The following is a 24,675-nucleotide window of genomic DNA, read 5'->3' on the forward strand; positions in this document are numbered from 1 at the left end:
ATTTCTTTTGTCTAGAAATGCAAAAATAAATCGTTCATACTGAAGTATTGTGGAACCCAAATCTTTCAGAAGAGTGGTTGGCCATTCCAAGTTTTGTATTGACTTCCTGTGCTAATCAGGCCTCTTTGGCCTCATTTACCCCTGAACTGAGCCCAATCTGTTTAAATCGTATTTCCAACATCCTCAAAACTTTGGCATTTATATTGTGCATTTTTAAGTCAAAGAATCTGTGAGCTCTCTATGCATGGGGTACTGATTCAGCCTAGTCTCCCCACATGGTCCTGTCTGCATGTTCAGAAATGCTGGATGTGATGTGATGAAATTGTAACACTTAATGCCTGCTGGTGAAAAAGGCGATCCCAAAAAGGATGAAGAAGAAGAAAAAGTTAAAACCCTCTCTTTCTGATAACAGGAAGTAACCTGGAAGTGAGGGATGTCCTGGGGTAAAATCACCACAAAGTTATAACAAAGCCAGAAGAAAGGGTCTGTTCAGCATATGTTCAAAGAGACAAAAATGCGAAAAAGACAAGGATGCTGCCAGAGCCATGTCTGCCCGAGTCCAAGGAATGTTACAGAATCATCAGTATATATTAACATTATAAAGTCATTAAAAGTTTCACCTTTTCAGATTGGCTAAAAACTGCTAAATATACATGATCCTGCATTTTGAATTGTCTTTCTTAATAATCGCTGGTACAGATATCAGGAATGACAGGAGGGTCTTCGTTGGTCCAACAAATCTTACTTTTCACTAAATGCTAATAGGAAAAGCTAACAGTGGAAAATATGTGAATTTATTGTGTTCTGTTAAAGATTCGTTTATGTGAGTTTCCCTAAAAGATGTTTTCTAGGTTTTCCTAGCTATTGCTTTTATATCTCAGGACCCAGCTGATGTGTCCTTGTGAGTCCTGCTCCAGCTAGGGCACATTCTTTATACTCAAGGACAGGGAATAATGGCGCCAATTTTAACTCCTAAGTCATGGTGACCGCATCCTCTTCACCTCTTTTGCCAACACATTCACCTATGATAATCGTAGGACAGTAGAAGGAACCTGAGGCATGAAATCCAGTCACATCTGTTTCAACATAAAATGGAATATATTGTTACAGGAAAGGGAATATCAATAATCATCCTAGATTTCATTTTCATCATCAGCTAGATCAGAAATTTAAGACAGAATGTTCCTTAGAATAAAGGATGGTGAGACTTCATTTTACATGCTTTGGATACATTCTCAGGAGAGACCAGTCCCTGGACAAGATCATCCTGCTTGGTAAAGCTGATGGCCAATGAGATAAATTGACAAAGTGGCTGCAACAATGGTCTCAAACATATCAAGCATTGTGAAGATGGTGCAGGATCAGGCAGTTTCCTTCTGTTGTATATGATTTTGCTATTTGATGGCGCCTAACAGCAACAACAATCTGTGCCAGGTTATTCTTTTTACAAATAGTAGTAAACAAATACAAACAAAAGACTTTGCCTTCATAGGCCATACATTCCAGTGACAAAGAAACGCAGTACACAAAATGATTACATAAATTACATTGTTGTTGTTAGCTGCCATCGAGTCAAATCTGACACAAAACAACCCTGCATAACAAATGATGATGAATGGGAATTTCACAACACTTAATTGTTCTCATGAGGACCTGTGCATCAATCAAGAGGCAGTCATTTAAACAGAAGAAGGGGATACTGAGTGGCTTAAAGTCAGGAAAGGTGTGTGTGAGGGCTGTATCCTTTCACCATACCTGTTCAATCTGTATGCTGAGCAAATCTGAGAAGCTGGACTATATGAAGAAGAACAAGGCATCAAGACTGGAGGGAGGTTCATTAACAACCTGCATTACACAGAAGACCCAACCTTACTTGATGAAAGTGAAGATGATTTGAAGCACTTACTGATGAAGATCTAAGATGGCAGCCTTCAGTATGGATTATACCTCAACAGTCGAATGCCTTTGCAGTCAATAAAACACTGGCAATATCTTTTTGGTATCCTCTCCTTTCAGCCAGGATCCACCTGACTTCAGCAAAGACATCCCTGGTTCCATGTGCTTTTCTGAATCTGGCTTCAGTTTCTCATAGTTCCCTCTCAATATACTGTTGCAGCCACTTTTGAATAATCTTCAGCAAAATTTTACTTGGTTGTAATATTACTGATATTATTTGACAAATTGGTTCAACGTTCTGTTGGCCCAGCTTTCTTGAGGATAGACATAAATATAGGTCTCTTCCAATCAGTTGGCCAGGTAGCTGTCTTTCAAATTTCTTCGCATGGGTGAGTGAGCACTTCCAGTACTGCTTCCATTTGTTGAAACATCTCAATTGGTAGTAAAATCAACCTGAATGACATGGACGGAGTCAAGCTTTCAGGACCTTCATTTGCTGATACGAAATGACTCAAAATAAGTAGAAAGTGCTGCAAACATCCATTAGTAATTGGAAGGTGGGATGTAGGAAGTATGAATCTTTGAAAATTGGAAATGGTCAAAAATGAAAGGGAATGCACAAACATTGATATCCTAGGCATTAGTGAGCTGAAATGAACTGGTATTGGCCATTTTGAATCAGACAATTATATGGTATGCTATGCTGAGATTGACAACATGAAGACAAATGGAATTGCATTCATTGTCAAAAAGAAAATTACAAGCTCTATCCTGAATTACAGTACTGTCAGTGATAGGATAATATCCATATGCCTACAAGGGAAACCAGTGAATACTGACTATTATTCAAATTTATGCATCAACTACAAAGGTCAAAGATGAAGACTGAAGATTTTTACCAACTTCTGCAGTCTGAAATTGATCGAACATGCAATCAGGATGCTTTGATAATTACTCACTACTAGAATGCAAGGGCTAGAAACAAAGGACTGGTAGTTGGAAAATACGGCCTTAGAGGCAGAAACCATGCAGGAGATCACATGAAAGAATTTTGCAAGATCAACAACATCTTCACTGCAAATACCTTTTTTCATCAATATAAATGGCAACTATACATGTGGACTTCCCACATGGAATACACAGGAATCAAATTGACCACATCCGTGGAAAGAAGTGAGGGAAAAGCTCAATATCATCAGTTAGAACAAGGCCAGGTGTCAACTGCACAACAGACCATCAATTGCCATATTCAAGCTGAAACTGAAGAATATTAGGACATGTCCACAAGAGCCAAAGTAGGACCTTGAATACATCCTTCCTGAATTTAGAGACCATCTCAAGAATAGATCTGATGCATGAAACACTAATGACTTAAGACCAGACAAGTTCTGGAATACATCAAGGACATCATACATGAAGAAAGCAAGAGGTCATTAAAAAGACAGGAAAGAAAGTAAAGACCAAAATGGATGTCAGAAGACATTCTGAAACTTGCTTTTGAATACCGAGTAAAAGCAAAAGGAAGAAATGACGAAGTAAAAGAGCTAAACAGGAGATTTCAAAGGGCAGTTCGAGAAGACAAAATAAAGTGGTATAATGACATGTGCAAAGACCTGGAGATAGAAAACCAAAAGGAAAGGACATGCTCGGCATTTCTTAAGCTGAAAGAACTTAAGAAAAAATTCAAGCTTCCAGTTGCAATAGAAAGGATTCCACGGGGGAAATAGTAAACGACCTAGGAAGCATCAAAAGAAGATGGAACAAATACACAGTGTCACTCTACCAAAAAGAATTGGTCAATGTTCAACCACTTCAGGAGGTAGAATATGATCAGAAACCAATGGCGCCAAAGGCATTGACGAAAAACAAGCCTTCAGGAATTGATAGATTTTGAAGTAAATTTCATAGTTCATTAAAATTACAAGTAGGTAAAACATTTTTTTGACGATTATGAGGATGGGGAGTGAGTGAGAGGGTATTCCCTAGTAGACAAAAATTATCCTAGGTGCAGGGAAAGACAACACACAATACAGGAGAAGTCAGCATAACGTATCAAACTAAAAGCTAAGAAGTTTCCTGAACACAAACAAATACTTCGAGGGACAGATTAGCAGGAGACCATGTTTTCAGGGGACATCTAGGTCAACTGGCATAACAAAGTTTATCAAGAAAATGTTCTGCACCTCACTTTGTGAGTGGTGCCTGGGGTCTTAAAAGTTAGCAAGTGGCAATCTAAGATGCATCAATAGGTCCCAATCCACCTGGAGCAAAGGAGAGTGAAGAACACCAAAAACACAAGGAAAATATGACCTTAAGAGACAGAAACAGCCACATAAACCAGAGACTCCATCAGGAGAACTAGATGGTGCCTGGCTACCACCAATTACCACCCTGAAGGGAAACAAAACAGGGAGTCCCTGATGGAGCCAGACAAATGTGGGGTGCAGAACTCAAATTCTAATAAAAAGACCAGACTTAATGGTCTGGCTGAGGCTGGAGGGACCCTGGAAGACATGGCCTCTGAACTCTCTGTTAGCCCAAAACGAAAAACATTCTGGAAGCCAACTCTTCAGACAAAGATTAAACTGGACTGGAAGACATACAATGATATTCATGAAGAGTGTGCTTCTTAGTTCATACAAGAGACTAAATGGGTAGCTTCTGTTCGGAGGTGAGACGAGAAGGCAGAAATGAAAAAATAGAAAAGAGTTTTGGAGAAATAAATCATGGATGAGAATGAAGTGTTCAGGAGCAGTGGAATCCTGGAAGCTCGGGGTGACTTCACTAATAATGTGATATTTGAAGACCATGAGTTAGTTATATACACATCTGAAAAAGAGCGTTCCAAGCTAAGGGAATATTCAGTACAAAGGCCCTGAGGCAGAAGCATCTCTAGTATATTTAAATAATAGCAAAAAGTCATTGTAACAGTACCAGCACAAGTAAGGGGAAAAGCAGTAGGAGAATAGGCCAGGCAGCAAGTTGAGTGGGGAGCAGGGAGGTTATCAAGAGCCTTTTAGGTCATTACAAGGATTCTGGATTTTTTTTTTTTTTTCTGAGTACAGTAAGAAGCCAAGCAGAGAGTAAAATAAGGATTAATTTCGGAGTTTTAAATATTCTGTAGAAAGTATCTTCTTAAAGGAAATGGAGGAAAACTCAAGACATATTAAGATACGTTAAAAATATTCTCAATCCCTGGTGGCCCACTGGTTCAGAATTCAGTTGTTGACCAAAAGGCCAGCAGTTTGAATCCACCAGTCTCTCCTTGGAGACTCTATGGGGTCGCTCTAAGTCAGAATCTACTCCATGATGACAGGTAATAATATTCCACATCAGAGAATATTATGGCTTGGAATAGGCTATTAGTACTGGATGTGTTGAGAAGTGGCCATATTCGAGATATATATTGAAGATAAGGCAAAAAAAAATTATCTGAGTGATTGGATATGAGGAATAGAGCAAAACTAGTCAATGACGTCCCAAATTCTTTGTCATGAACAGCTGGAAGAATGACGTTGCAGTTAAATGAGATAGGGATCAATATGGTTAGAAGAGTTTCAGAGGACAGATATGAATTCCACTCTGGGATATGTTAAGTTGCTTATTGTAAGACTTCTAAAAGTAAATATCCAGTAGACTAAGAGACACGCAAAGCCACTCAAATAAAGACCATGTAAAATATAAACCATGAGATGATGAGCTTAGCCAGGGAATTACAATAAAGAAGAAAAGAGGTCTAAGGATTGAACCCTGGAATATTCCAATGTTTACCCAAAAACCAAAGACATCTTTGGAGCAAAATGGGCAATGTCATGTTCCTCTTTAAAACAGTCACTTCTTTTTTACTCACCACATTCAGACTAAAATCTAACCTCCATACTGTGAAGGGCCCTCCCTAACCTCCCTGTTCCTGCACCTATTATTCTATTTACTTTCTCTGTCCACTCTTATTGAAACCTAAAATTGAAGCTTCCCACACTCCACTTACTCTCTGTTCCCTATTTGTCCAAGGCCAGAATCCCCCCTCCATTCAATGGCTCTTCAACCACCACACTTTTTAAAAATCAACTGAAGTGTATATAGGTTAGCCACCAATTTCCCCAGCAAGTCCTGATCATTAAGACTTCAATGATGTCGCTTTGTGCTCCTGTGAGAAAATCCTGTGGTTTTTATCTGTCATTCTATTCAGCAATTTTATTGTAATGGAATTACTGTGGGAAAATTTGTCATAATGATCAGTTGAGGTACCCCTTCCCTCCTTCTAGTCTACCATGTTCCTAAGGACATCAGGTACTTCTAGTGACCAGCATGGGATTGGGCTGCTCAATAATTTCTTTAAAATAAATGTTGAACCAAATTGTTGAGAAAGGTTAACAAACAAACATATGTGTTAAATGTAGTTGCTGTTTATCCTGCTGATCTGATCTCAAAATGAAGAGTATGAGGCTGGAGGCTGTGCTAGTGAGAAACATGTTTTTCCCATGTTTACCCACAATTTTTCCATGAGGTATGTGACCTTTCTCAGAGTCTTAGAAGCTTCTCTCTTTCTTCATGAGTTTCTAATTCTATGGGAAAGCACATTTTCGCAGCTGAGCATCTTTAACCAGACTCAGCCTTATGAAAATTTAATTTTGGAACCTAGTAGACAGCAGATTTTTTCCAATTCCGGTTGTGAGGACAGTGACTTAACACAGTTGAGATGGAATGAATAACAAAGAAGAGTCTTTTTTTTTTTTGAAGTAACAAGACTTCTCTGAAAACATAAAACGGGGCGAACCAAAGACCAAGTACAGGAATGTGGACTCGTAAAAACAACAACAACAAAATATGAACAAAAACCCGAAAAGCTGTCCTGAGGACGGAAGGAGAGAGCGAGGAGAGAGAGTGGGGAGATTTTTATTTTTTTCCCCCTTCTTCCCATTTCCTTAAAAAACCAACACAAGAAAACACACACACACACACACACAACCAACGTTTGTTCCCCAGTAGAAACATAAATAGGGCAGAATCGAACACTTTTAAAAGAAAAGGGAACGCGGGGTGGTGGCTGCGCCCGGGCGGAAACCTGGGTCGGCAGCGGTGTACAAAGAGGCCGGCCGGGGCTCGAGGGTTTGTGCAACACTCTCTGCCACTCGCGGGGCACAGAGGCAGCTCGAGGGCGAGGAGTCATGCGCTCGCTCTCCGGGGGCGGGTGATCAAGCTTATCGACCCCTGAGCGCCCTCTCCAAGTCCTGGGCACCCTAGGAGATCCGGGGGTCCGCGCCCTCTCCAAGTCCCGGGAGCCCCCTCAGAGTCCGGTGCGCCCTCTGGGGCTCCTAGGGCCCGCGCCCACGACCACCCCGGAAACCCACCCCTCGGGGTTGGGGCCAGCCCATGTGTTCCGGTCACAGGCTCAGTACGCCGGCACCTGGTGCTGGGACAGCAGCTGGCAGCCGCTGTTGACGTGACTGAGGACCTTCTGCTGGAGCTGCGCTACCTGCTAGCGCAGCAGACTGGCTGTGGACGCCAGCTCTGCGTTCTGGCTCTTAAGTGTCTTCACTTTCTCCTCTCGGCGCGAGATGCAGCCCAGCTTGCGCTTGCGGCACTTGGAGGCAACGTTTCGATTGAGCAGCAGTTTGCATTCTGCCTTGATGCCCTCCTGCGTGTCCCAGTCGTTGACGACTGCGGCGGGCTGTCGCCAAAGCTCTATACCACCGGCACCGTCTGCGGATAGTCCTCGAGCGCTGACTGGCTCGGCGGCGGCCCCAGTGCGCTGGGGGAGGGGGCGGCGGCGGGAAGGGCAGGGGCTCCGTGGCTAAAGCCACTGTGGTGTCGCCACCCTCCGCGCCCGCGCAGCCAGCGTGGGTGCTCGAGTTTACACGTTCCAGAGCAGGAAATATTACTGATACAGAACGGAGGAGTTCATTTGACTTCTTATAGATTCACTTGCCACAGATTCCACTTCCGTGAGGTACCCACCACTCCCTCGACCTTTGCTTGGCAAGTAACCGGGCACAGACCTACACCCACACCCTCTGTCCCTCGGTCTCTCCTGCTAGTGCCCAGGCACAAAAGGCAGAAGGCACCCTGAGCCCAGCCCTTTTGTCTTAGTTCCTAAAGGATCAAGTTCAGTCACCTGAAGTTGAAGATCACAGAGTCTTACACAGACAGAGAAATCAGCTTAGAACTTTTCAAGAAATTTCTTGGAACTTGATCGAAATTTCCCTACCTGGTGCTTGAGAAGGAATTGGGACCCTGCAAGAAGCATTTGCTTGGCTATGACTTATCTTGTTCTAATACTCTTAGTTCTAAGAATCGGAAAGTGTGAGGGAAAAAAACGCTCCCCAACGGTGAAAACGTTCTGAAGAAAAGCACAAATTTCAGATTAATCAACTTTAAGACGGAATATTACCTTTTTAAACAAGTTTCCGTAGTGTAGAGGTTATCACGTTCGCCCACCACGCGAAAGGTTACCGGTTCGAAACTGGAAGGAAACTAACTGAGCATTATTTTTGTGAGTTCTGAATTTCACTGCAGAAACTCTTAATCCGAACATTCGTCAACCAAGCCCCTAACCTTCGCTTTCTTTTTGTAGCACCTGACTTTAAATTCAAAGAATAATGTACTTGACTTGCTTCCTCGCCCGCCCCCGGAGCTTGTCAGGTTTTCCATTTCCCATTTGGTTAGAAAAGTTTCTGCACCCGCTAGAAAAGCGAGGTCGCCATCGTTCTCCGGCACAGGATTCAAAGTGAAGAGTCCTGAGAAAAGAGAGTGGCTGCTGTATACAAAAAAAAAAAAAAAAAAAAGTTGCCCTCGAGTCAATTGCGACTCACAGAGATACTATGGGACTCAGCATATCGGCCCCATTAATTTTCCTAGAGCAGCGCATGGATTTTAACTGCTGACATTTCGGATAACAACCAAGCTCTTAAGCAAATCGCGACCAAGGATCTGGACATGAAATAAGCCAAAAATAAAAAAAAAAATTTTTTTAAACCGTTTGCCACGGAATCAATTCTGACTCTTAGCAACCCCACACAACAAGGTAGAACTGCCCCACAGGGTTTCCAGGAGCGCTTGGTGGATCCGAACTGTCAACCCTTTGCTTAGCAGTCATAGCACCTTACTACACCACCAGGTTTCCGGACATGAAATAAGGGATCTTAAAGGTATGTATGTGCTTGGCCAAAAGTAGTGAGGCTGAAGCAGGCCACATAGACTAAAATCTATTTTTATTTACAAGTTCAGTAAGCGGTCATAGTTAATGCTGGAAACCACTGTGTGTGACTGTTAAAATCATTATGGCAAGTTCCGGAAAGAAATAAGAGTACAAGCTGAACTCATTATTTCATTGTTCCCTTACCTAGGGGTGGACTGTTCCATAAAGGGTACTGTATCTTAACCAACAAAGAACTGCACCACAGGGAAGTTATACTCTCACAAAGGAGCTTATTATAATTTCCTTTTGACTGACCTGAGAACCTGCTAAAAGTCACCAAACCAAGAACAGATGTTGCCAGGCTGTTCCCAAGGAAATGGAATCTAGCCAACAAAGATTCCTTAAATCAATCATGTATTCCCATAGGTGATGTTTCCCACCTTTGGCAATAATGTAACTTTTCTTAATTTACTTCCCTCTGTAACAATATATTGGAGACTCCCTGATTGTGATTCAGTGGATTCTGCTAGTCTCTTGTGCCCAGCACACACTGGCAAAATCCTCGTGGCAATGATCATCTTTGTCCTTGTTTAATAAAAATCTCTTTTGATTAAATTTGACTCTGGGGTCATTTTCTCCTATGACAGACAAGATGGTGGCTGTCAAGGGAGTGAGAAATAGTCAGTCTGGATATATTCTGAAGATAGAAGAAAAATTCCTGACAAACTTGATGTGAGGTATGAGAGAAAGAGTGAAAAAACAATGACTTAGAGGGTTTTTTTTTTGTCTCAAAGACTAGAAGAACTGAGCTGTCATTAACTGAAATGGTGAAGCTTGGATGTAGTAGGATTATTAGAGAAAAGTGGGAGTTCAGTTTTAGACTTGCTAACTTTTAGATGCCTAGTACAAAACATCCAAGTGGCAATGCCAAGGAATCAGTTGTATATAGAAGACACAAGGTTAATGGAGTGGTCTAGACTGCAGATACAAATTTGTGAGTTGCATACATATAAACCAAAAAGCCAAAACCATTTTGATCAAGAAGTTAAGGGCTCAGCTGCTAGCCGAAAGGTCACCAGTTCAAACCCACCACCCACTCCATGAGTGAAAGATGTGGCAGTCTGCTTCTCTAAAGATCATAGCCTTGGAAACCCTATGGGGCAGCTCTACTCAGTCCTATAAGGTTACTAGGAGATGATGTAGGCATACAGATGATTTCAACTATGAGAATGGGTGAGATTCCCAGGGAGTGAGTGTATATAGATTACAGGTTCAAGGACCAATCTGTGGGACTTTCTAATATAGAATGGGAGAGGAGAGGCAAAAGAAACACAGGATATTGAGAAGGGTGAGCCAGAGAAGTAGAAAGATGGGACAGTACTGTCTTGGAAGCCAAATTAAAAAGAAAAAAACTTTTAAGACAGTAAGTATGTTTATTGAGAATGAGAAGTTGTCTTAATTTCTTAGTGCTGCTGTAACAGAAATACCACAAGTGGTTGTCTTTAAGGACTAGAAATTCAGTTCCTCACAGTTTAAGAAGCTGGAAGTCCAAATTCAGGGCACTACTGTAGGGGAATGCTCTCTCCCTCTTAGCCCTGGGAAAAAATCTTTCTCTTGGTTTCTATAACCCCAGAGTTCCTGGTTCCTCAGTAATCATCAAGTGTGTTTCTGTCTTCCTCAGTTATGCTCTCTTATCTCAGTGCCAGCCTGCTCTTTTTGTATCTCAAAAGTTATTAAATTTAAGACATACCCTACACTGATACAGCCTCATTAACATAAAAAAGAAAACTGATTCCAAAATGGGATTAAATCTCCAGGTATGGAGGTTTGGATTCTATGACATATTTTGGGGGGACATAACTGAATCCATAACTGAAGGCAAGGAAGATAAGGTCTTGAAATGTGAGAAGAATTCATTAGTAATCTTGACAAGAAGTTTCCATGAATTGATGGTGTTAAAAAAAAAAAAAAAAAAAACAAACCAAACAGAATGTAGTGGATTTGAAAACACAAGGAGAGAAACTGGAGACAGTAAATCTGGATAACCCTTCAGAAGTGATTTTTATAAGGCCATCTGAGAAACAGGGTAGTACCTAGAGGGGTATGTTGGGTCAAGACAAACCCTTTTAAGGTAGGAGACAAATGGCATATTTGAATATTCACGGGAATAATACAATAGGCACAAATTGAGAGATTTCACACATTTAATCTGACTTTGGCACAATTCTAGGCAATGGTGATCCAGAAAAAAAAAATCTGACTTGGAGGACAAATATTATGCTGAAGGTCAACTGGTAGATGAAATTTTAAAAAAGGAAAATATTCATTATGTATGACTGCGGTTATTTTAACAACTAAAAGTATCAAGTTCGACATTATGAAAGGGCAAAGCAAGTGATGAGTTGTGAATCAGGTAGAGGACATAATCAGATAGAGAAAGTGCTTGAGGGCCACATGGTAGACAGTGCGCTGGACACTGAAAAAGGGACAAGGAGAATGGGACGCTCTTATGCACAGCGGCCATCAGGCGCACACTCAAGACCATCCTCACTCCTAGCCTGGTTTTCTTCACTAAGATTTCTATATTAAGGCTTGATGTCACTTGTTCCAAAAAGTTGTTTTTTCTCCCCTCCCCCTCTTTAGAGGGGAGCAAAGGGGGTATAGTCGCCATTACTGTGGATTAAGGAAATAAAGCCCACGTTTGATCCACAACGGGTGTCACAGAGGTTATTTTCAAACTGCAGCTAGGTATACCGCAAGATTTTTTAAATCAAAAACGAACTCCTTTCCTTGGCCCGTACGGGGATCGAACCCGCGACCTTGGCGTTATTAGCACCACGTTCTAACCAACTGAGATAACCGGCCGCTTGCGCAAAGTATCCCGTCATATTCCCAAAGTTTGAAGATTGCTCACTCCCTCGTCGTTGATCCAAAGGATACTCTCCTTTACACGATGTTAACTATGACCAAATGGCACTGTGTTCAAGCTTCTCTTTAGGTTTTCCGTTTTCCCTTTCTTCACTCCCGCAAAAAGAAAAAGGAACAAAAACTCTACCTCCAGCAGAAATGAATTCCTCCTCCTATGGAAAATAAGACGTTCTGGAGCTCGTGGATTTCGTCCCGAGAGAAACATTGGCTGGAGAGGGCTCCCCCATCCTACACCAGGAAGCCTTTGAAAAGGATGCAGACACCTCCGGGAGGGATCTGGTGGATTTGGTCGCCGCTCAGGGCTTGAGGATTTCTTTCCACACGGGAAGAAACATCCCGCGTTGGATCTGACCAGCGTCTTCCTATACCCTGGGGTGTTGCACCTTTGTGTTCTGTGAAAACGCCCTGCCACGTGGATCTCTGTTGGTCCAATTTGCGATTTTATTGTCATTAACTGCTTATGTTCTTCTTTCCTTTCCTTGAGGACGACGACTGTGTCGTGGCATTCTTTCGTCCTCTGGTAGCCCCTGTGCCCTCACAGCACGATGGTTGACTCAATAATTGAAGTTCACGAACGGGAAAAAGCGTACAGAAAATCATGTTTGCTGATGATCAAGTCCTAGAAAAATTAAAACAGCTCTAGATTTTGCTAACCTGAAAATACATTCTTTCAGTCATTACCTGCAATATTCAAACAGTGGAGTTCAAGATGCTCAGATTATTTCGGAGGTGTCAAGCTGCTCTCTCTGTCCCAGGCACCCCCAGAAAAAAAGGGACGCTGAGATGAAGAAGCACAGACATCACCACCATCTCCCACTGCTCTGGGGACAACTGCCATCTCTAAACTCAACCAAGGTGTGTGGGTCTGCCGTGCCAAGTGATGCTTAAGGAAGAACCTGGAAAAAGGCACCTAGCTTCTAGCTAACCAAAAGAAGAAAAGAAATGTTAGGGGAAGATAGTGAAAAGGGAGGGTACAAGAAAGAAAAGAAAAATATATCAGAGTTTTCATTCTCCCCCAGTAAATCAAATAACTGGTACAAGAAAATTGCAGACACAATTCAAAGAATTAGGCATGTGTGAGGCAAAATCTAAGGAAGTTTGTCGTCCCAGAGATAGACGATAAAAAGTCCAGTCTAGGAAACCACCCCAACCCCATGTATCTGGCCCTGAAGCTTGACATTCTGAGGTCATATCCCCCCAGCTGCCCAGCCCCAAGTGAGGACCCACAGACCTCCAGAGTTCAGTCCTGAGGACCTTGAGCCCTGGTTCCTAAAGGCTCATTTTCTTTCACTAGAAAACATACACAAGAGAAACTGCCAAGGGACAATATTGAGGAGTTTCTTGAAATCAAATCCTTCGCTCTTGCCAGCCTGCCTGTGTTTGTAAAGGAATTGGGGACTTGAGTGAAGACTTTGACTGTTATGATTTACGGCATTTGGTTGTTAATTTTAATACACAAATAGTATCAGTGAAAGAAATGTACTGTCACCGCGACAATTTCCTTGAGGAAAAGACGGTTTCAAGATTATTCAGCCCGGGGTATCTAGAAAAACTCTATTTTATCCTGTCAAGGCAACTTGTGACTGAAGACAAATTTCATGGTAGATGAGGTTATTCCCTTTGCTCAATGCAGGAAAGGCCTTGCTTTGAAAGCAAGTGGGAAAATGTCTGTTTTTTCAGTTAGAATTGAATTGATTTTGTATAGGAGATTTTCCCCCCTACCCCCATATAAAAGAGTGAGTATATTTTGACCAACATTCAAAAAAGCTCATGCAGTCCCTGCACTCCTGGGCATGAAAGCATGGCTTTGTTTCCCTAGAGGCCTTGACACCTGCATGTTCGCCCCACCTCCATTGTGGGCTAGCCCCTCCCCTCCCCCATTTCTCTTTGTTTCTGTGTATTTCAAGTGGGTGGAGGCAGGTGTCAATGGAATGAGGTGCCTGCCCCTTAAACCCCAGTCTGCAAGGTAAAGTGGATCAGGCTCCCTTCAGAATCCAGGGAGTGGGATTTACTGCTTTCTGGAAAGTGAAGATTTCATATTCTAGAAGGAAAGGGCTCCTCTTCCAAACTTAACACTAGGACCTTCAGGGTCAAGACAAATGTCATTAGGATTCTCCATCAATTTTTCTTTTCTTGGCAAATGTCTTGTTCATTTGGTCTAATTAATATGATGTTATTAATTAAGTGAGAAAGACGTCTGGTGCATTATATAATAGAATGATGTCTCTGTATTTAGAGTGAGAAATTCAGTAGTAACTGCAGCATAGTGCAATGGGGAGAGTCCTAGGAGAAAAGGTCAGAGAGGAAAATGAGTGGGGAGCAGGGAGATTGTGTAGAGATTTGCAGGTCATTACAAGAATTTTGAGTTTTTCTTTCTTTTTTATTTTTTTGAGTGCAGTAATGAGCTATTGCTGGATTTTAAGCAGTGAATACAATAAGGAGTCCTCTTGGGTTTTTAAAAAGGACCCATTATGCTAAAGGAAATGGAGGAAACCTCAAAACATATTAAGAGACACCAGTAATACTCCACATCAGAGAGTATTATGGATTGGGGAATGTCAGTAAGAGTTAAAGTGAGGAAAAGTGGCCAAATTCCAGATATATTTTAAAGATAAAGCAATGAAAGTTTTCTGAGTGATTGGATGGGGGAATAGAGCAAAAATGGAGTCAGTGAAGATGCCAAATTCTTAGTCCTAAACAGCTGGAGGAATAGAGCTGCAGTTAAGTGAGACAGGGATCAGTATGGTTGGATCAGTTTCAGAGGATACATATGAATTCCAGTTTGGGATATGTTAACCATAAAATGTTTATTGTGAGACTTCAAAGAGGAGATATCCAGTAGGCTAGAGGCACACAGTGGTACTCAGATGAAGACCATGTAAAATGTAAACCATTAGATGTTGCCTCGCCAGGTGATTAGAATCAATAGAGAAGAGAAGAGGCCTAAGAACTGAACTCTGAGAGATGTTCCAGTGTTCATGCAAAGGCCAAAGCCGTCTTTGGATCAAAACGGGCAATGTCATGTTCCTCTTTAAAACAGTCACTTCTTCCCTACTCACCACATTCAGGTAAAAATTTTACCTCCCTACTGTCGAGAACCCTCCCTGACCTCCCTGATCCTGGGCATATTATCCCACTTACCTTCCCTCTCTGCACAGTCTGACTGAAACCTCCAAGTGCAGCTCCCCACACTCCACTTCCTCTCTACTCCATTTTCACCCAAGGCCAGAATCCCCCTCCATTCAACTGCTCTTCAACAACTTTACTTATTTTTTTAATCAAATAAAGTATAGATTAGCCACCAATTTCCCCAGCAAGTTGGGATCCTCAGGACTGGTGTTGATGCCTCTTTTCTGTGCTTCTGTGAGGGAACCTGGAGATTTTTATGTGTCTTTCTACTCAGCAATTTTATTATAACTAAACTACTGTGAGAACATTTGTCATAATGATCAGTTGAGGGGCACTTCCCTCTTTCTAGTTTGCCATTTCCCTAAGGACATCAGGTACTTCCAGTGACCACCATGAGATTGGACTGCTCAATAGTTTCTTTGAAATAAATATTAAAGCAAATTTTTGAGAAAAGTTAACAAACTAATGTATGTGTTAAATGGGATCTCTGTTTATCCTGCTGATCTTACCTCAAAACAAAAGAGAGTCAGGGTTGAGACGGTCCTAATAAGAAAGAAACATGCTTTTCCCCTCCTTTACCCACAATATTTTCATCAGTTTGTGCCACAGATGGAGACATTAAGTGACCTTTCTCAGAGGCTGAGAAATGTCTCTTGTCAACAGTTTCTAATACTTCCCGGACAAGCATATATTCACTGGCCAGCACTTTCGCCAGGACTCTGCCTTGGGAAAGTTTCATTTAGAATCTAGTAGAAAGCCCATTGTTTCCAATAGCGACAGTTAGTGATTTAAGACAGTTAAAATGGAATGAAGAACAAAGAAGAGTCAGGTACATCATGAAGGTCATTTACCCGCTGTAAAACAGTTTGAAAGGTATTGGCAAACACCGAGCTTATCGGATATGAGTGATACAGAACTGAAGAAAACTTCATTTGACCTCTAATAGACTCACTAGCCACAGGTTTCACTTCCACGAAGTCCACACCACGCCCACGACACAGAACTGGGCACAGCTTGAGACCCATACCCCCTGGCCCTCAATCGCTTCCGCTACTATCGGGGCACAAAGTGCGGAAGCCCTACTGAGTTCAGATGGTTCCTACTAGTTCCTAAAGGTTCAAGTTCGGTCACCTGGAGATGAAGATGATTGCATCTTGCACCGCCAGAGAAATGAGCCTAGAACTTATCAAGAAACTCCTTGGAACTCGCCCGAGATTTTTCTCCCTGGTGCTTGTGAAGTAATTGGGTCCCTGGGAGTAGCATTTGCTTGGCTATGATTTATCTTGTTTTGATATTGTTGATTGTAAGAATCGCAAAGTGTAATAGGAAAAAAAAAATGCTGTTCATCCACGAACACATCCTGGAAAAAAGGCACAGATTTCAGATGAAGCATCTCTGAAGCCCAAAAGCATTATCACAAAGAAGTTTCCTATGTATAGTGGTTATCACATAGTGTCGTGGTTATCACGTGGTGTCGTGGTTATCACGTAGTGTAGTGGTTATCAAGACAGCCTAACACCGGAAAGATTCCCAGCTGAAAAAAGGGCGGAAAAACACTGGTCGTTCTTTTCGAGAATTCTGGATTTGCTCCAGAAACTCTTCATCTTGTATCCTCTTACGTTTCAACCAAGCCCCTAACCTTCCCGTTGCCTTTGCAGTCCCAGACTTTAAATTCTCAGAATAGCGTAGCCAACTTGCCTCCTTGTCCACCACAACAGGTTGTCAGGTCCTCGGTTTTCTACTGGGTTAGAAAATATCTTACACCAGCTGCAGTAGCTAGCCATAGGAGGAGGAGAGAACCCCATTAGTTCTCAGTACAGCATTCAGAGTGAAGCGTGAGACTGCAGTGTGGCTGCTGTATACAAGGAGGATCAAGACGCCAATTGTAACTGCAGCAGAGTGAGCAAGGTGCACAGAGAACTGTTGTTGTTGTTGTTAGGTGCCGTCAAGTGGGTTCTGACTCATAGCGACCCTATGCACAACAGAAAGAAACACTGCCTGGTCTTGCGCCATCCTCACAATCCTTATACTTGAGCTCATTCTTGCAGCCACTGTGTCAACCCACCTCCTGAGGGTCTTCCTCTTTTCCGTCACCATGTACTCTGCCAAACATAATGTCCTTCTCTAGGGATTCATCCCTCCTGACAACATGTCCAAAGTATGTAAGACGCAGTCTCGCCATCCTTGCCTCTAAGGACCATACTGTCTGCACTTCTTCCAAGACAGATTTGTTCCTTCTTTTGGCAGTCCATGGTATATTCAATATTCTTCGCCAACACCACAATTCAAAGGTGTCAACTCTTCTTCGGTCTTCCTTATTCATTGTCCAGCTTTCACATGCATATGATATGATTGAAAATACCATGGCTTGGGTCAGACGAACCTTTGCTCTTCAACACTTTGATGAAGTCCTTTGCAGCAGATTTGCCCAATGCAACGCGTCTTTTGATTTCTTGACTGCTGCTTCCATGGCTGTTGTTTGTGGATCCAAGTAAAATGAAACCCTTGACAACTTCAATCTTTTCTCCATTTATCATGATGTTGCTCATTGGTCCAGTTGTGAGGATTTTTGTTTTCTTTATATTGAGGTGTAATCCATACTGAAGGCTGTGGCCTTTGATCTTCCTTAGTAAGTGCTTCAAGTTCTCTTCACTTTCAGCACGCAAGGTTGTGTCATCTGCATAATGTAGGTTGTTAATGAGTCTTGCTCCAATCCTGATGTCCCGTTCTTCTTCGTATAGTCCAGCTTGTCATATTATTTGTTCAGCATACAGGTTAAATAGGTATGGTGAAAGAATAGCACCCTGACACACACCTTTCCTGACTTTAAACCAATCAGTATCCCCTTGTTCTGTCTGAACAACTGCCTCTTGATCCAGGTAAAGGTTGCTCATAAGCACAATTAAGTGCTCTGGAATTGCCATTCTTCACGGCGTTATCCATAGATTGCTATGTTCCACACAGTCGAATGCCTTTGCATAGTCAATAAAACACAGGTAAATATCCCTCTGGTATTCTCTGCTTTCAGCCAGGATCCATCTGACATCAGCAATTATAGCCCTGGTTCCACGTCCTCTTCTGAATCCAGCCTGAATTTCTGGCAGTTCTCTGTCGATATACTGCTGCAGCCGTTTTTGAATGATCTTCAGCAAACTTTTGCTTGCATGTGATATTAACAATATTGTTCTATAATCTCCGCATTCAGATGGATCACCCTTCTTGGGAATAGGCATAAATATGGATCTCTTCCAGTCAGTTGGCCAGGAAGCTGTCTTCCATATTTCTTGGCATAGATGAGTGAGCACCTCCAGCGCTGCATCGGTTTGTTGAAACATCTCAATTGATATTCCATCAATTCCTGGAGCCTTGTTTTTCCCCAATGCCTTCTGAGCAGTTTGGGCTTCTTCCTTCAGTACCATCGGTTCCTGATCATATGCCATCTCTTGAAATGGTTGAATATCGACTAATTCTTTTTAGTATAATGACTCTGTGCATTCCTTCCATCTTCTTTTGATGTTTCCTGCATCCTTTAATATTTTCCCCATGAAATCCTTCACTATTGCAACTCGAGGCTTGAATTTTTTCTTCAGTTCTTTCACCTTGAGAAATGCTGAGTGAGTTCTTCCCTTTTGGTTTTCCATCTCCAGCTCTTTGCATATGCCATTATAATACTTTACTTTGTCTTCTCAAGCCACCCTTTGAAATCTTCTGTTCAGTTGTTTTACTTCATCAATTCTTCCTTTTGCTTTAGCTGCTCGATGCTCAAGAGCAAGTTTCAGAGTCTCCTCTGACATCCATCTTGGTCTTTTCTTTCTTTCCTGTCTTTTCAGTGATCTCTTGCTTTCTTCATGGATGATGTCCTTGATGTCATTCCACAACTCGTGTGGTCTGTGGTCACTAGTGTTTAATGCGTCTAATCTATTCTTGAGGTGGTCTCTAAATTCAGGTGGGATATACTTAAAGCCATGTTTTGGCTCTAGTGGACTTGCTCTGATTTTCTTCAGTTTCAGCTTGAACCTGCATATGAGCAATTGATGGTCTGTTCCACAGTCAGCCCCTGGCCTTGTTATGACTGATGATATTGAGCTTTTCCATTGTCTCTTTCGACAGATGTCATCAATTTGATTTTGGTGTGTTCCATCTGTCAAGGTGCACGTGCATAGTCACCATTTATGTTGGTGAAAGAAGGTATTTGTGATGAAGAAGTCGTTGGTCTTGCAAAATTGTATCATTCAATCTCTGGCATTGTTTCTGTCCCCAAGGCCATATTTCCAAATACTGATCCTTCTCCTTTGTTTCTAATTTTTGCAGTCCAATCCCCAGTAATTATCAATGAATCTTGATTGCATATTCGATCAATTTCAGAGTGTAGCAGCTGATAAAAATATTCTACTTTTTCATCTTTGGCTCTAGTTGTTGGTGCGTAAATTTGAATAACAGTCGTATTAACTGGTCTTCCTTGTAGGCGTATGGATATTATCCTATTACTGACAGCATTGTACTTCAGGATAGGTTTTGAAACGTTCTTCTTGACGATGAATGTCTTTCCCAGAGTAGTAGACTATATGATTGTCTGATTCAAAATGGCCAATACCAGTCCATTTCAGCTCATTCCTGCCCAGGATATCGATGTTTATGCATTCCATTTCATTTTTGATGATTTCCAATTTCGCTAGATTCATACTTCATACATTCCAGGTTCTGATTATTAATGAATGTTTGCAGCTGTTTCTTCTCATTTTGAGTCGTCCAACATCAGCAAATGAAGGTTCCGGAAGCTTTACTCCATCCACGTCATTAAGGTCGACTCTACTTTGAGGAGGCAGCTCTTCCCCAGTCATCTTTTAAGTGCCTTCCAACCTAGGGGGCTCATCTTCCAGCAGTATATCAGACAATGTTCTGCTGCTATTCATAAGGTTTTCTCTGGCTAATGCTTTTCAGAAGTAGACTGCTGGGTCCTTCTTCCTAGTCTCTCTTAGTCTGGAAGCTCAGCTTAAACCTGTTCTCCATGAGTGACCCTGCTGGTATCTGAATACCAGTGGCATAGCTTCCAGTATCACAGCAACACACAAGCCCCCACAGTAGAACAAACTGACAGACATGTGGGGGGAGAGAGTAGTAGGAGCAAACAAATCGAGTGGAGGATTGTTAGGCCTGTCAAAGTGTAAAAATAAGGAAAATTTTCTAAGAAGAGAAATGATAGTTGCATTGCAAAGTGGATAACAAAAACAACAACCCAAGCTGGGATATCATTGGGAAGTGCTCCAAATTCTGAAGAAGAGAAGTGTTTTTATGCATCAGGGCTAGAGACCACACATGGGATACTAAACCTCTTGTTGTCAATTTGATTCAGACTCATGGTGACCCTATAGGACAGAGTAGAACTGCCCCATAGGATTTCCAAGGAGGGGGCTGGTGGAATTCTAAGTGCTGACCTTTTGGCTAGCAGCAGAGTTCTTAACTACTGCGCCACACAACTCCATCAGATACATATGAAGTCCGAATAAAACTTTCATGTCAGTTAATGATCACAGATTTTGAGGGGACAAATGGCATACATAAACATTTTTCGGTGAATATTCTCACCTTTCCCTTTATGGAACATTCTTATCACATGCTTATGCATAAGCCATAACGTTGTCATACATCAGTAACAAGTCTTCTTTCTGAGACCAATAATATTTTTGTCATAATATCACTACATAGTTGTTCACTTAAGGTGGGGCTCACATATTTTGAAAGCAGAAGAAAAAAGGGATAAAGCGCAAAGGGAAGTTTCAGTTCAAACCTGTGACCGTCACAGTCATGGCGGTAACCTCAGTTTTAAGGTGATCTTTCGCATATGCCCCTTCTGATGATGGATCTTCACAGACGTTTCCTGACACCATTATAAGAGTGCTTTCTTTTCCCTGGAGGCCTGGTGGTGCAGTGGTTAAGAGTTGGGCTGCTAACTACATGATCAGCAGTTCCAATCCAACAGCTGCTCCTTGGAAACCCCTTCGGGCAGTTGTACTCTGTTCATAGGGTTGCTATGGCTTGGAATTCACTGAACAGCAACGGGTTTGGGTGTTTTTTGTTTTCTTTTGCATGGATGTACTCTATGGATATTTACTTCTGTACTTATAATATCCTGTACAGACCCCCTGCTTTACCATGCCGTAACTCATATACTCTGCTTCTGTGATCTTCTGGTTGGGGGCACATACAGAGTAAGGCCACATTTGGAGGAATAACTTGACATTTCAAAACATTAACTCCAGGTTTGAAACTAGATTTCCCTACAAATTTGTTTAGGAAATTTTTTTTTTACATTGGTGGGCAAATAGGAGTTGGATTACAAACATTAAAAAAGTAGTGTATATGATTAAGATAATTAACCCAACCAGTAAGAAAGAACACAACTAGGTAACTAAAAAAAATGAAGAAAAGGAATATCAGGCATAGGAGGCACTGAATGAAGTTAAGTAGCTTTTTCGTGAAATTTTTGATATGTTGTTGCATTTCTCCCTGTAGTGTTTACCTAGTCATAATAAGAAATATTCGCAATTGCATGGGCTAATACTAAACAAAATCCTTAAAATTCAGTAACGTGCATGAGGTCTCATTCCTTGATCTTGGGAGGAGTTGTCAGGTTCAGGCAGAGTCTCCTTCTGGCCACTGAGGCCCTTGGATATAATCTTTAAGGCCCCAGAAGGATGGTGTACCCAAAGAGATGTTTTTGGCTTTCTTAAATTGAGATAAAGAGATCCAAGGTTTAATTTTTAGAGTTTGGTTGTACATGGAATGGTGAGGAGAACTAATTATGGTCCTTTTCATAAGTACAACGTGGTAAAATATATCGAAATATTATGTTCAAGCATTTTCAGGGAATTAGCAAAGTAAAATTTACTTGCAAATGACAAACTTCAAAATGGCTATGGATGACTTTAATAATAATTCTAAAAAGTGATGGACACGATGGAAATTAAGTATATAACTAATATAGAATTAAACAATGTCAATTCAAAACAATCTTTAGATGAAAATATTGTTAAATGTAATGAATCACCTGAATTTCAAAGAGCTTTAGATATATAATCATCTTGGAACATAATATTAGATAATTAGGCTATACCAAGATTACTAAGTTTTTTAACATCTGAATAGTCACAAAAAATTTCCTGGATAAACAATGTGAATTTCTCAGTAAAAACCCTTTCATGACATGTGGGATAGAACCAGTCCATAAATATTTTAAGGATCTCAGGTTACTTGGGAGGGTACTTTTCCCACTGAAAGTATTTGCTGCCCTCCAGTGGGGGCTTGATTAATGTTGAAAATATGAAAGAAAAGTTCTTTGGCGAACATTCACTACAGTAGGAGGCTTAGGTAAGAGGCAGTTCTACCACAAAGTGGGATTGGGTCATACTTCCTGGCTTTTGTACAGCTTCATAAGTCTTCCAAGAACATTTACGGCCTTTTTTGGTCAGCTTTAGAGCGTCTTGGCAGCTTTAGATTTTGCGTGTGTGTCATATTTGATAAACCAATGCAACCAAAAGGACTTTTCTCATTTTTGAAAAGTGTTACTTTTGGGGACATGTGTTACTCACAAATGATGCATCAAAATTTGTAATTCAAAACCTATATTCAGAAAGCCTTCTTGATTCAACATGCCTTCCACTACTGAAAACACAAGGCATCAAAATTTTTTCCAAAGGTTAAAGTAACAGGGTCTTGATGATATAAGATTTAAAAGAAGCAATAACTGTAACGAAGTCAGAAATTGAAATTATAAAATTATGACATAAACTTTAACTCAGGTCAAATGTGGTAACATTCTCAGTATGACAATATATTTCATGTAATTCATAACATATTTCATAAAATTCTTAAGCATTTTTCTCTATGAAATGGAAACAAATCTTTTCTGGCTTTCTATGAGATTTGAAAATAGTCAGGATATTCAAATTACCATATTCAGGAATTTATTGTGTTACAACTCTTGCTTTTAAGGCAGATTGTGCAAGAAGAAAATTAAATCTACAACCTAGTAAACAAGGAAAATTTTGTTTTTTTAACAACGAGAAACTCGTTTCTTTCTTTTCTATGTTATTTGATATTCAATTCTTTTTTTTAATTCTCATGGGGAGGCGGGGCCAAGATGGCTGACTAAGTAGACGCTACCTTGGAGCCCTCTTGCAACAAAGACTCAAAAAATAAGTGAATCGATCACATACATGACAATCAAACACAGATCTAAAGAGTTGACCTGAGTGACAGAGACTGAGAACTAACAACCAAGGGGAAGCAGCTACCATTTTCGGAGCGTGGAGCCAGCGTCCCAGTCAGGAAACCTTGGGGCCGGGCTTTGGACTGGGAGCGGAGGAAGTAACTGCGGCTTCTGAGACAGTGCAAGCACGGGCGGGCCTGACCCTCGGGGACAATCTCTACCCACCCAGCTGCAAACAGTCCACGCGCCCCTAGGGAATCTCAGATAAAACAGTCATCCCAAGCAAGATAAGTAACTTTGTCTATGTTCTGGGGTGCTACTCTCTCCTGTTTCTCTGAACCCTCCCCTCCCCTTCCCAGGTGGCTTCATTAACATTGGAATTTCCTGAGCCAGAGGGAGAACTGCTCCACTGTTTTTCTTTTCCTTTTTTTTTTTTTTGGTCTTTTCCTAACCCATTCTTCTGGCCTTAGAGAAGCAAACAAAAAAAGCCAGGGACCAAAAATTCTTCCCTAATTGGACTAAAAACACAGAACCAGCTCTAGCCAAGCATATGTGATCCACAGTCTTGGGCTTTCATCCCTACAGGGAACAAGGTGGCTATTATAATGCAAAGGCATTTCTGCTAGGGATATGACTGCATTTGTTTTAGCGGATTTACTGGAAAGACAAGTTTCCCAGGTCTGATATCTCTGCGTATTCAACAGAACCCTCACTGACCCACAACAGGGAACTGAGGGCTGAAGCTCCCCCCAGACAAGCTAGCCTCCTGCCTTAGGGGTCTAAGGAGGGTGACACCTACCAATCTGTAGAGGTACTTGCATTGGGGACCTAAGGTCTGGTGCACACAACTATCACCACTGCTTCTCTAAAAAAAAAAAAAAAAAAAAAAAATTTTTTTTTTGACCCAAAATCAGATTCTACCTAAGAATAGTGAATGGATTCAGGCTTATATATCTGGTAACAGCCCAAACCAGCTGGTAACAGGACAGTGAGTCAAGGGCTACAACAATCAAGACAGCTCAATCTAGTAGCCCATCTACGTATATTGAAAGAAAACAAAACAAGAGAAGACTCAGTGAGCAAATATAGAATAAATCACTACAATATCTTAGTGATGGCTCAGAGACAGCAGTCGATATCAAACCACATAAAGAAGCAGACCATGACTGCTTCTACAACTCTCCAAACTAATGAATCAAAATCTTTCCCAAATGAAGATACAATCCTGGAATTGCCACATACAGAATATAAAACACTAATTTACACAATGCTTCAAGACATCAGGAATGACCTCAAAAATGAAATAAGGCAATCTACAGAAAAAACCAAGGAACACACTGATAAAGCAGTTGAAGAACTCAAAAAGATTATTCAA

The 24,675-nt window shown here is 41.3% G+C and overlaps 1 non-coding gene across 1 annotated transcript; it reads right to left on the minus strand.

Moving 5' to 3' along the window:
- Positions 1-11,825: 11,825 nt before the first annotated feature.
- TRNAI-AAU (transfer RNA isoleucine (anticodon AAU)) lies at positions 11,826-11,899 on the minus strand. The gene has a single exon. It is a non-coding gene; the product is annotated as a tRNA-Ile (tRNA).
- Between the last annotated feature and the right edge of the window lie 12,776 nt (positions 11,900-24,675).

Source organism: Loxodonta africana, chromosome 1 (assembly GCF_030014295.1).
Source record: "Loxodonta africana isolate mLoxAfr1 chromosome 1, mLoxAfr1.hap2, whole genome shotgun sequence".
NCBI lineage: Eukaryota > Metazoa > Chordata > Mammalia > Proboscidea > Elephantidae > Loxodonta > Loxodonta africana.